At 38.5% G+C, this 13163-nt stretch overlaps 1 protein-coding gene across 6 annotated transcripts in view; it reads left to right on the forward strand.

The window, feature by feature from the left end:
* The first annotated feature begins 2614 nt into the window (after nt 1-2614).
* Nucleotides 2615-13163, forward strand: part of PRRC2C (proline-rich coiled-coil 2C) — a 78649-nt gene continuing 68100 nt past the window's right edge. For all 6 annotated transcript variants that reach the window (XM_012729022.1, XM_012729018.1, XM_012729021.1 and 3 more), the window contains exon 1: nt 2615-2796. The gene's annotated coding sequence lies outside the window, so the exon portion shown is untranslated. The remainder of the gene's footprint in view (nt 2797-13163) is intronic.

A 13163-nucleotide genomic window follows, 5' to 3' on the forward strand; every position in this document is an offset into this window, starting at 1 on the left:
CTGAGCAGAATACCTTGTGCCTACTTCAGTGAGAAACCAAAAGCCTTGTAGTCCCATCATCAATTCATTAATCAGTTGCTCCTATTTGTTTCTTTAAAGTGAATCCTCAGTCAGTGCTCAGAATCCACCCCTTCACACCTTCTAGATCTCCTTATCTCAGTTTTTCCTCTCTGCTACGTAATTGCTCCCCTCCTCTCTCTGGAGCACTCTCAACATCTTACAAATAGAATCTACTGTCTCCAATATTTTATAATGTATTTCTTAATGCTACATTCCCTTCAGTTTCTAACAATTTTTTCTGTCCTGACAGGGTCCTTGTTCTGCAAAGAACTGTTTATCTGAAATCTCTTTCTCAACATCTATCTCCTTTTTAGTTCACTGCCTTTCTGAAGTCACTATCCACCAAAACTTCTTGTAAAAGATACCTCCTTGTTGCCAAATACAAAGACCACTCAACCTCCCAAGCAGCTGATTACTCACTATTTCTTGTAATACTCTCCTCTCTTGGTTTTTATGACAGCATCTTCTTCCGGTTTTCCAGTTCTCTGGCTTCTCTTCAGTATGCTTTGCTATGCTTTGCTATGCTTCTCTTCACTATGCTTTGTCTACTCCCACTGTTGTTCCTTAAAACTGGCCTTTCCCCTTCCCTTCTTTCTTTACTCCCTTTCTAAATGATCTTAGTGCTTTCACATAGGTCTATAAACTCCCCCCTCTGAGCTCTTGATGTGTGTATCAACTACATACTTGATCAACAAGTACACATTACATGACTATCTCAAAATTAGCAAGTCCAAAATTTAATTTTTCCACTGTTTTTGTTGCTCAGCCAATCAAGCTGTTTTCCTTCTATTCCTCATCTCCATCATCTCTAGCATTCACCAGCTGTTCAATAAGTATTGATTCTTCTCTTTTCTTCTCACCTTTCCCCCATTTAGAAGTGATTTCTCCCACAAACAAGTATATTCTAAATAGGTAAGCTATGGAAATAATCCAAATGCCCAAACCCAGATGACTGGATCAAGAAGATGTGGTATAGATCTATAATTGGAATATTACTCTTCAATCAAAAAAGATAAACTCATGCCATTCACAGCAACATGAATGGAGCTGGAAGGGATCATGCTCAGTAAAATAAGCCAGAAAGAAAAAGAAAAATACTGGATGGTTTCACTCTTAGGAGAAATGTAGAGAATCCAAAAAAGGGATCAGAAATATATATATATATATATATATATATATATATATATATATATATATATATGTGTGTGTGTGTATGTGTACATATATATATATATATATTATAATAAAGTAAATACCAAAATCAACAGGCAACCCTAAATCAGAGACATTCTGCAGGAATGGAGAGGGAAGTAGGACCAAAATAGGGATGGGAAGAGCACAAGAGATTACGATGATGGTACAAGGGTGAAACAGTGGTAGGAATTTCTTTTTTTTTTTTCCTAAGATATATTTATTTATGCATACAGAACTGGGGTACAGGCCAGAGGTGCAGGGGCGGTGAGAGGATTCACCCGAGACAAAGTGGAGAACAGAACAGGCAGATCAACGAAGTACACTGCTGAGGGGAGCAGCGGGCAGGTCAGAAGTCTGCTGCACCATGTGGTCACCTCCCGGGGCAGGGATTGGACACATGTTGAAGTGGCTTTAGCTTCTTAGGGCTGTGCTTTAACCCTCTGCACCACCAGGAAGAGCCCCCCCCCCCAGGCTCTTTTTCTTATTTAACATTTTTTAACCTTATTTTTAAGTATTTATTTATGCATACAGAACTGGAATACAGGCTAGAGGTGCAGAGGCAGTGAGAGGATAGAAAGGCATAAAAATGTTTTTTTGAATTCTGATTACACTAAGAAAACTGCTCTTACTGTCTTTACCATTATTAACATTTCAGAGTATATTTGGTCATTTATTACAAATACAAATAATAATAATTATTATGGTATTAGCCATATTAAGGCATAAAATTTTCCCCAGTCGTTAATATTCTGAATTTATAAATACATATAGTATTGTATGTTTATCCTATACAATATTATATATTTATTATATTATCTATAAATGACTCATGTATGTCTCATATATATTCTGAATTTAATGGATTCAAAATATTCTGTACTATGTATATATCATATGGTCTTTACCTATATCTTTATCAATGGACATATTTCGGTGTTGGTATTATCCTGTGTGTATATATACTTCTAGAAAATAACAAAAGATATTGCCAAAATATCAAAATGAAAGATTAAGCATACTTTATTTGGATACATACTATTAAGTTGCTGGTCGAATCAACCCACAAACTTCCACTATATACATCAGGCTTCTCTTTCTTGATGCAGATCCGGATATTCAAGTCTCAGGAAATGAGAGGGTTCAAGCTCAATCTTTACCCAGCCGCGGGAAGTGTGATGGCAGGAACTCCCTCCTTCCAGTAGGGTGCGCTGTCTCCTTCCGCCGGAGTTGAGCCGCCACGGAGGCGTCACGTGATCTGCGCCGGGGGGCGGTGCTGGGGGGGAAATCAGCCTTACGTACGCCGCCGCTTGACGTAGTACGTAGGGGCTGGCTAGCCGCCATCTTGCTTCTTTTTCTTGCTTCTCCCTCTCGGGAAGCAGTGAAAGTGCTTTGGCGGTTTGTCCATCTGCAGCTTTGGGTTTCCAGTCCCGTGGCCCTCCCAGCCACCCCTTCCCCGGAATCCCCTCCCCGACCCCTTGCTCAAAGCCCGGCAGAGACTCTCGGAGTGCGCCAACACACTCAGCTTGCCACTCAACCTGGCCGGTAAGGAAAGCGAGGGCGTCGGAGCTGCGATCAAAGCGGGCCCCATCCGGGAGGGCTGGTATGGGGCGTCCAGGGGCCTGGGAGTACTCCTGAACCACAGCCCCCGACTCCTCCTCGGTCCGTACGGACAGGGCCTTGGGGCCGCCAGTTTCCTTCTCCTGCGTGACCACCATCTCTGGGGAGTCTCGGCCTCCTGCGCGAGGAGCGGGAAACCGAAGTCAGACCCGCCCCATGTGGTCTGCAGCGGGAGTTCCGGACCGCGGGTCGTTCTCCCACCCTGTTCCCATCCCTGGTCTTGCGGGGATCGCGCGCACTGCCTGCTTAGCTAGGGGGGGTTTCCGGCCAGCCAGACGGAGGGGCGCCCGGAACCTTTCTAGCTTGGGGGATGAGTTTCCCAAACAACTCAAGGACTCATCTAAGGCCTTCACTGCCTGTCCTTTTCCCCTGTGTCGTGAGGATAGGATTTGCAGTAAGTATTATTGTATGGGAGAGACTGGGTTAAAACCGTAATCAGAAAGAGACTCTTTGGGGAATCAGACCAACCCTACTTCCTCCTGGGATGTGATGTTCTGCCCCAGAATCCAGAGGGAGGGTTCGGGCGGCCTTCGCTCTTTAGGCCTCTCCATCCCCTAACCTGCGCGGTGAATTCCACTCTGCAGCTCCCTTCTTTTAAGATAGCATCAGTATTAATTGGCTTTACGGTAAAGGCCTCGCTGTAGAACTTGAAGAAAAGGGCACGGGACCAATGAGAACACTGATAAATTCTCCCTTTGCCGAGAGGAGTGCATCTAATTCCTCTAAAGGGGTGTATATTTATGTTGACTTAATTTTAAATTTTTTTGAGGTTTCCGACTTGCCTGATGTTAGCTGGCTTCTAAAGCTACCCGGATTTCCGCATTGGCCGATCTTCAGTTTTAGATTCATAGATTCCTACCTACCTCACTAGGGTAGCGTACAGTAGGAGGCTGTGCTCTTAAGATTTGCATTTGGAATGTACCGGGAGAATCACCATTTATTTTTGATGAGTTGCTTGGATAGCTTTACTCCCGCAAATAAAAATGATGAGGGGATACTTAACGCTCCCATGAAGCCCAATTCCAGCATTTTTAAACGCAGAATTAGTCTTCTCTGTTGATAATTAAGATGCTGCTCCGACTGGAGCCATTTTTAGGTGTGTGTCACACATGCACTGCAGCATCTTTGATTCACCTCAAATTCACTGGTTTCCCCCTAGAAAAATAAGAAATAGGTTGAATTTGAATTTTATCTTTAGCACATAGTGAAATAGTACTTCTTTCCTGTAGCAGAATTTTCACAATGTAGGCTTCTTACTTTAATCTTTATATTTTGGTCTGGCCAGTTTATGCATATAATTATTATTCCTCCACCATTAATCCTAAACAAACCTTTCAGGGAAGTGCTATTATCACCCCTTTTACAGATGAGGAAATGAAATCACAGATTAAAATAATTTCATCAAGGTCACATAGCTGTTATTGGTGGTGCTTTACAGATTCAGAACCAGCTGTGTAAACCCAAAGGGGAATGCCATAAACCATAAACTGCTCCCTCCCTGTTAGTTGTAATTTTATGAACTGTAACAAGTAAATAAAATAATCTGTTAATCTGATTTTTTTTTTCTTCCCCTAGACTTCAGAGTAGTAACATTGTTGCCTGCGAAGGTTAAGGTGTTGCAAGGTATAAAATAAGGGTTATTCACCTACTTTACAGCTACTTCAGGGATGGCATAAAAGCTAATTTTTTACCCTCTTCTATTAAAGGCCAGTTGAGTAAAACTAGCTACAGTATGACAGATATGAAACAAAGTTTTTGAGACTTGGTCTATATTATTGGCCTCATCTGTAAAATGGAGGTGATGATAAATAACACCTCCCTCCCTCAAAGCTTGTGTGCTATTGACAAAGATGTATGTAAGGGCTAATTTGTAAAGAACTAATTACTGTGCTCAGTAGTGAAGAATGGAAGAATGTTCGTAGGGAAAAAAATCCTTTTGCTAGAAGTAAGCAAGTTTGTTTTCAGAATGGAGTATATTTCCCTTGGAAACTTAGTTTTGTTTTTGTTTTTTTAAGGGAGGGAGAGGGACTTTAGATATAATATCTTTTTATATTTATATACTACATATAATGCTTTTTTTTTTTTTTTTTTTTGTTGTTGTTCATCCTCTATAGTATTTACCTATTGTGCATACATAACTGGAAATAACAGGTTCTGGCTCATTTTAGTTTTGGTATTTCCCTACCCCCCATCCTACCCCACACATTGAATAATGTATTATGCCCTTCTCTCCTCTTGAGTATTTTCCTCTGTCCTATAAACATTTCTCTTTGTAAGTCAATTGATTAACTTGGTTTTGGATGCTGTTTAATGCCATATTTGTGTAAGACAAGGATTGATCATTGATGAAATATTATACAAGTTGATACAGAACCCCACTCTCACAGTGAGGGAGATCCAAAATGTATAAGGTGTGTCTGAGTTACACTCACCTTTTTTTTTTTTTTTTTTTGGTAAAATTAAACCTGTCACCATAGGGGTAACACAATGAAAGCTTATCTCAGTCTGTTTTGACTGTTGGTTAGAAGTTCTGAGAATAAGATAGTTTTCTGAGTAATATTGTAATATTTTAAGTTTCTCGGGCTTCCCTGGTGGCGCAGGGGTCAAAGACTCAGTGCTACCAAGCTATAACTTATCAGGGAGCAAAACTACACAAGGCACAGCAGACCTCTGGTGTCTCTCCTGCTGCTCCCTACTCTGTCTCTGGTGAATCCTCTCATCCCCTGCACCTCTGGTCTACACCCCAGTTTTGTATAGATAAACAAACCTTTTTAATAATTTAAGTTTCTCAGCAATATCCTTGATATACATCAATCAGAACATCTTTACAAAAATATTCTATAGAACATAGTAAGTTGCTGGCTTTTCCCTCTCTCCAGAAAGGCAAAAATGTCAACTGGCCTTTTTTTTACCAGTTATATTTCTAGTCATTATTTTGCTCTAGAATAACATAATGCCAGTTGTGTATTTGGTCCTTAGTGTACACATATTTGCTAGCTAATGAAATCAATTAGGATCTCTTACTTCAGCAGTTTTCTAGTTGACCAAAACTTTATGTGATTTACATCTGCCTGGACACTGAACACAATGTAACTATAAGATCATTAATATAAAGAAAGATTCTCACCCCTGTTGGTACTGCTGGGTGTTCTAATAAAGGCGGATGGATTATAATTTGCATTTGTGGAGCACATAGAGTATAAAAGATACTATTAAGTATTACTTACCTATTACCTAGTAATTTTCTATTACCTGTTTTCTATTCTTACTCTGTTCTCAATTCCTAGAATATTTCCTTGTCCTCATCACTTTGGTAGTTAGGCATATCCTCTAGGTTTTTTCTATCCTCTAGAATTTATTATATATTATTGTATGCATAAGATTAGGAAACACAGAAGACTAAATACAGAACTAAGGTTAGGCATATCCCCTAGGCTTTTTCTATCCTCTAGAATTTATTATACATTATTGTATGAATAAGATTAGGAAACACAAAAGACTAAACCCAAAACTAAGGTGCAACAGACAAGTATTTCAGAGGACCAAGAGTATTGTCAGTTTTTTCCGTCTGTATTTACTCATTAGAGTAGTATCAGATACTTTAAAAATAGTTTGTTTATGTAATGTGTATTGTGAGATAAGCATCATATTTCCCAGCCTAATTTTTAGGTCTATTCAACAAGCATCAAAGAATCTTTTAATTTTATAAGGCTCAATGAATTAAGAGTATGTGTTTTGATTCCCAATGCCAAGATGTTCACAATCATAAAGACTAGTACTAAGTTATAATCTTTGGATTCATGCCAAAAGAGAAAAATAAAGGTATTAAACAAGGTAAGGAAAGTCTGGTACAGGAAATTCATGTATGGAAAATTATGGTGTAGATCAAATGCTCACTTTAGCACTTGATCTACACCATATAAGTGACTGGAGATCAATTGTAGTTAATGTATTACTCATCTATCATCATTATTGTTGTTAATATTCATTGAGCATTTGCTGTGCTGGACACTGAGATATGAACATTTTGTGAATTATTTCTTTTAAATCATATAGAATAGTGGATTATTTACTACCATTTCACAACTAGAAAGCTGAGATTTAAGTAACTTAAGAATTATTTAGCTAGTAAGTGGAATTTGAATACTCTATCACAAGTGGGATATACTATCCCACTTGTATTTTTCAAACTTCAGTCATTTGTTATTTTGCCTTATATTCAAGCCAACTTGAATGTTAGTATTTTCCTTAAATTTAACTCTTTTAGTTAAGTAAACTTAAAAGAAATTTACATGGTTATTTGGTGTTACAGGATTCCCCCCTCTACATCCATTTCTCCCTCTAAATAAGCCTATAATTTTAAATATTTTTTAAAGATTTATTTATTTGTTTATTTATGCATACAGAACTGGGGTACAGGCTAGAGTACCCCAGGGGTGGTGAGAGGATTCACCAGAGACAGAGTGGGGACTAGAACAGGCAGATTGATGGAAATAACACTGCTGAGGGGAGCAGTGAGCGAGACAGGAGAGGTCTGACATGACATGTAGATCACCTCCGGGGTGGGGATCAAACTCATGCTGAAGTGGCCACTTTAACCTGCTGTGCCACCAGGGAGGTCCTAATTTTAAATATTCTAATGGAATATGTTAAAATCATTCACTGTACCATTGGTGGTAGTCTTCTGTATGCCACCATTTGGGATAATAGATAGGATTATGTGATAATTGCAACTAATGAGGACCAGAAGTAGAAAAGCTGAAGGTGGAAATACCATCAAATAAGAAATGGCAGCATTACTGGAGTAGAATTATAAATTAGAGTCCTAGCAACATAACTGGGAACAGCCATGTCCATAATAAACTGCAAAGTGAATGGGTATATATAGATAAGGAAAGTAGCAGGATATCTGTGACAGGCTATGGCAAGAGACAGGGAACAAGAACTAATACATGGAAAAGAAAGTCATTACAGAAATTAGAATAGAAGAAAATCTAGAAAACAATTATTAAGTCCAAATGTAGGAGAGCACAGAAAAATATTTTAAGAAGTGGTCTTTGGATTTGACTGAGAGGTTATTGGTGACCGTAAAAGAATTTAGGTCAGGAAATGCAGGCCAAAGGTTAAGTAGAGAGAAATAAGTGGTATAACCTTTTGGTTTTGGGTGTATGGATTCTCAGAATGACTTCTGGACTAGAAAGCAAAACCTAAGTTTTGTCACATTGTACCACCTGTTAACTTTGAGTACTAATCACTGCAACTTTTATATATATTCATCAGCAAAATTAGGATAATACCTTTCTCTAACTCATGATTGTCATAAAGATCACATTAAATGTGTCTCTCTTTTTAATATATCTATCATATATAAGTCTTGGTTATATTATAAAAAGAACCAGTGGGGAAAAGTTAAACTAAGAGAATGTAAAAGGAAGTTCTCTGCCAAATAAATTTTGAGTCAAGAGATAGATAATTATTTGGTTGGAGGATGGATGTCTAGAGATGTTTATAGTTAATCATCCTTCCTCTTTCCAATGAGTAATCTGAAAGTGCAGAACGCTGTATATTGCTTGCAGTTGGTGCACTGTACAGAAGGTGCCAGGTTGAAGGAGGCAATAAGAACTGAAAGACAGCCTTGTTCTGCTTGCAGTCTGACTTAGACCTGCCAGAGGAAGTTGTGCCTCTCCTCCCCTTTCCCAGGACATCAGCCCCTCACCAAAAGGAGTGTGTACCTATTCCTTCCCAGAAGTGTTTTTATCTATTTGTACCAAGGCCCAGTGGAGCCCAGTGTATGCTCTGAATGTCTCTTTAAAGTAACATAGGAAGGAGATACATACAGGACAATATCAAAAATGACTGGGAGGCTGAAAATATGATCACTAAAGAACAGGAACTTAGAACTTATTCCTAAGATGGGTTAAACATTTGGCAAGTATGATCTAGTCTATCTTTATGTTTTACAAGATAGGTATTTCTGCTTATTAAATATTTCTGTTAACTGAAAAGCAATATATTAAATATCATACATAATCAGTTTTCAAAAAGGTGACAAAGTATGAGCAAAACTACTTAAAATGCAGTCTTAAGAACTCCATGATTTTTCTATTTTAAATAAAATTTAGATTTTTTTTATAAAAGATTTCTTTATGCATATAAGACCTGGGGTTTAGGCCAGAGATTGGGTGGGGGGGGGGCAAAGGGGTGAGAGGATTCACCAGAGACAAAATGGAGAACAGAGCAGACAGATCCACTGAAATACACTGCTAAGGGAGCAGTTGGCAAGACAGGAGAAATCTGTTGTGCTAGGTGAGTCGGCTCCCTGCCAAGGATTGAACTCAATGCTGCAGTGGCTGCTGATAACTTATTAGTGCTGAGACTTACCCTTGCCCTACCAAGGAGGCCATTGAAATTTAGATTTTTGACAATAAAACTATCGTAGCTTGACCTGTATTTCAATTAGCTGGGGGTTTTTTGTTTGTTTTAATTTTTTTTTTAAGTTTTTATTTATGCATACAGAACTGGGGTGCAGGACAGAGGTGCAGGGGCGGTGAGAGGATTCACCAGAGACAGAGTAGGAAGCAGAACAGACCGACTGACAAAGTACATTGCCAAGGGGAGCAGCAGGCGGGTCAGGAGAGGTCTGCCTCACCATATGGATCACCTCCAGGGCTGGGGAGCTGTGGCTAGCTTGCGGTGCTATGCTTTAACTGCTGTGCCAGTAGGGAAGCCTCAGTTAGCTGTTTTTAATGTTAATTTTAATTTTTTTGGTCTTAATTGTACTGGGGATATATTGATACTTTTGAAAATTAGGAAAATGGAACAGTAGGGGAATTTTATTTTGAAAGTAGAAACAAGACTTTTTGAAATAAGGCTTTGACAGTTAAGGAAGGTTGGTTATATTGTTGTATGAGTTCTAACTTTCATGGAGACAGAACTGCACTTAGGTCACATACCTGAGAAAGTTGCAGAACCTTCAGCTGTGGAGTCTTCTGACATTTTGGAGACAGACGGTATTTCTGCTGAAGAAAGAACTATTAGATTAGGGTTTTAAAAAGTCATAGCCTACATGTGCTGGTTGTTTGGTTCCCTGACCAGAAAGAAAAAGATTATTTTGATTCTATACTTAGATATATAACATGTGAAAAGATGCTAAGTAGAAAGGGGTAGGTTTAATAAGTCTTAAGACATTTTAATATTTGAGGAATAATTGAGTCCATGTGTGATGGGGAGAGGATAACCAAAATTCTCTGTACTTATAAAAACTTAAACTTAAAAGTAGTTCCAGCTGTTAGAAATAGTTCTTCTAGGAGGGTTTAGAACAATAAATATTTAGAATAATTAATGACACTAAATCAGCTTTTTGAAGAGAATGCTTTGGTTTTTGCTTGTCATCTGTGTTTTGAAAATATTATAATCTGTTAAAGTTCTTTTAAGACATTGGTTTAAGAGCTTTTTACTTTTTTGTAAAGATTTGTTTATGCATACAGAACTGAGGTATAAGCTAGAGGTGCAAGGGCGGTGAGAGGATTCACCAGAGTCAGAGTGGGGAGCAGAATAGGCAGATCGACAAAGTACACTGCTGAGGTCAGGAGAGGTCTGCCGTGCCATGTGGATCACCTCTGGGGCGGGGATTGAACTTGTACTGAAGTAGCTGTGGCCAGCTTGTAGTGCTGTGTCCTAACCAGTTGCGCCACCAGGAAGGGCCGTTAATTAAATCTTAACACAAACTGGAAGGTATTATAGCCCACAGACTAAATAAAAACTCAGAATTATATTTAATGATCAGGGAAATGCTTATGTCATAATACACATGTCCCACAAGTGGGCTATAAAACGGCTACCTTCAAATGTTGCGGCTTAGATTTAAACTGAATCCGTTTGAAGAAAAATAGTTGTGTAATAGAAAGTTTTGGCAATCTCGTCATCATTGTGAAGAGCAGTGGACATAAAAGCTTTACACTGTTAGAATGGCAATTTTTAATACAGAAGATTTGATAGCTCCTTTTATGATTGTTAATTTTTTTTCTACTATAGCAACTTAATTCACATGTTTCAGTTTCCAAGAACAGCCTGAGCCCTTCTACCATTCTGATTAGAACTCCAGATTTATTTATATTACACTTTGTTTTTAAAAATGACAATTTTCAATGTTTTTGCAGTAGTGCATTTTGTAGGAGAAGCTTTCAACATATGGTGGCTTTCTTAGCTTTACTATTATAGCAGTAAATGTGATCTTAAAAATATTTTGTTACTCTAACTTAAGAATCAGCAGCTGATTATAACAGTTACATAGGTGGATGTGACACTAAAAGTCAACCAGGTCAACTTCTTACCCAAAGCAAGATTTTACTAAAAATAATTCTGACAGGCTTATCTTGTTTTTGCTTGAATACATCTGGTGACCAGGAGGTCACTGTAGTCACCCTTTAACATTAATAGAATGTATCTTAAGATCAAATAATTAGAACACAGGAATGTGCTCAAATCTTTGCCCCTCCTATCTCAATTATCTACCCTAGGATTTGGCTTCCTTTTCAGAGTTTCCCCTCCAAGAAACAGTTAATACATCTTTTCGTGTGTTTTGCTGTACCTCTATAAAAGAAAACAAACCCTGGAGGTGGGAGTGAGCAAAAAAGATAAGAATACCTGTCTCTTACTTCCTGGAAGCACCTTCCTGGAAGCACCTCCATTGCTTGGCACTGTATGCAGATTTGTGCCTCAGCAAAATTGCATTTCACAACTCTGGGTTGTTTGGCAAATTGTGAAAATTAGGGAAGGCTGAATTTACTTTCAGATAATCTGTTTCCATCTATGATACGAATTTTCCAGAATTGAATATATTACCTCTAGTGCGATGAACACAGAATTTAGAGGAATTGTAAAATTTCCAAGTCTGTATATTTGAGTGCTGTTAACATAAATTTTTTTATAAAGCAGTATTGTCAAACTACTAGCTGTTGCTAGGTATCCAGTTTCATAGGGAGAAGTTGGATTTGTATTGTATAGTTATGAAATTCAGTTTTTGAACTGTGATGATACAACTATTCTTGTGTTTACTTTAATCTACTTGTCTTTTCAAAATCCTATTAAATCTTAAAAGTCATTGCATTGTATTCTTTCAGATGTATATACCATATGTGATACTTTTTCCAAGTTTTTAATACAAGACTAAAAAGGAGGGGACCTCCCTGGTGGTACAAGGGGTTAAGTCTCAGCATTATCAAGCCACGAGAGCCACTGCAACATGAGTTGGATCCCTGGCCAGGGAACTAACCCACATGGTACAGCAGACCTCAGCTGTCTTTGTCCACTGCTCCTCAGCAGTGTATTTCAGTAGATCCACTTGTTCTGTTCCCCACAGTCTCTGGTAAATCCTCTCACGCCCCACACCCCCTCCACCTCTGGCCCACACTCCAGTCTTGCATGTATAAATAAATTAAAAAATAAATTTTTGTTAAAAGACTGAAAAGGATAAGGTCCTTCATATTGCCCACATGCTTTAAAAAAATAATTTCTCAACAATAATTTTGCAGTGATAGCATTTCACAAGTACTCTGTAGTTAAGTAGTAAGAATTATATATTTTTTTGCATTGAAGAATAGGGTATAGGCCAGAGGTACAGGGGATGAGAGGACTCACCAGAGACAGAGGGGGGAGCAGAACAGGCAGATCCATTGAAATACAGTGCTTAAGAGCAGCAGGTAAGACAGGAGAGGTCAGCTGTGTCATGTGGTTATATCCCTGGCAGGATGCAACTCAGGCCTGTGGGTTGGGGTATGGCAGTAGTAGCACTGAGACTTAAAACTCTTAGGCCACCAGGGCAGTCCGAGGACCACTTTTTAGTTAATGTGTTTCAGATCAAGGGAGGAAATGAATCTAAAAGTAAACTTGTTAGAAAATTTATAAATTGTGATACTGACTGTCTTGAAATTCAGGAGTTTGGTGAATGGCTTCCCATTTTTTATCTTAATGCGAAATTTAGTTAAACTTGTGATAAACAAAATACTATTTTCTGAAGTTAATCCATCAGTCTTCTCTGTCTAGGTGAGCTCAGGATGCCATTTTAAAAACATGCCATAGACTGGGTGACTTAAACATATAAATGTATTTCTCAGTAGAGACTGAAGGTCCAAGATTATGGTGCCAACATATTCCAGTTCTGGTGAGGCCTCTCCTGATGACTTTCACGTGGCTGCCTTCTAATTGTGTCTTCACAGGGAAGTGAGAATGCTGGTGTCTATTCCTTTTACAAGAGCATTAATCCCATTATGAAATGCCCGACTTTATCACCT

The sequence above is a fragment of the Condylura cristata genome, unplaced genomic scaffold (assembly GCF_000260355.1).
Source record: "Condylura cristata isolate star-nosed mole 26May11 unplaced genomic scaffold, ConCri1.0 scaffold00024, whole genome shotgun sequence".
Taxonomy (NCBI): domain Eukaryota; kingdom Metazoa; phylum Chordata; class Mammalia; order Eulipotyphla; family Talpidae; genus Condylura; species Condylura cristata.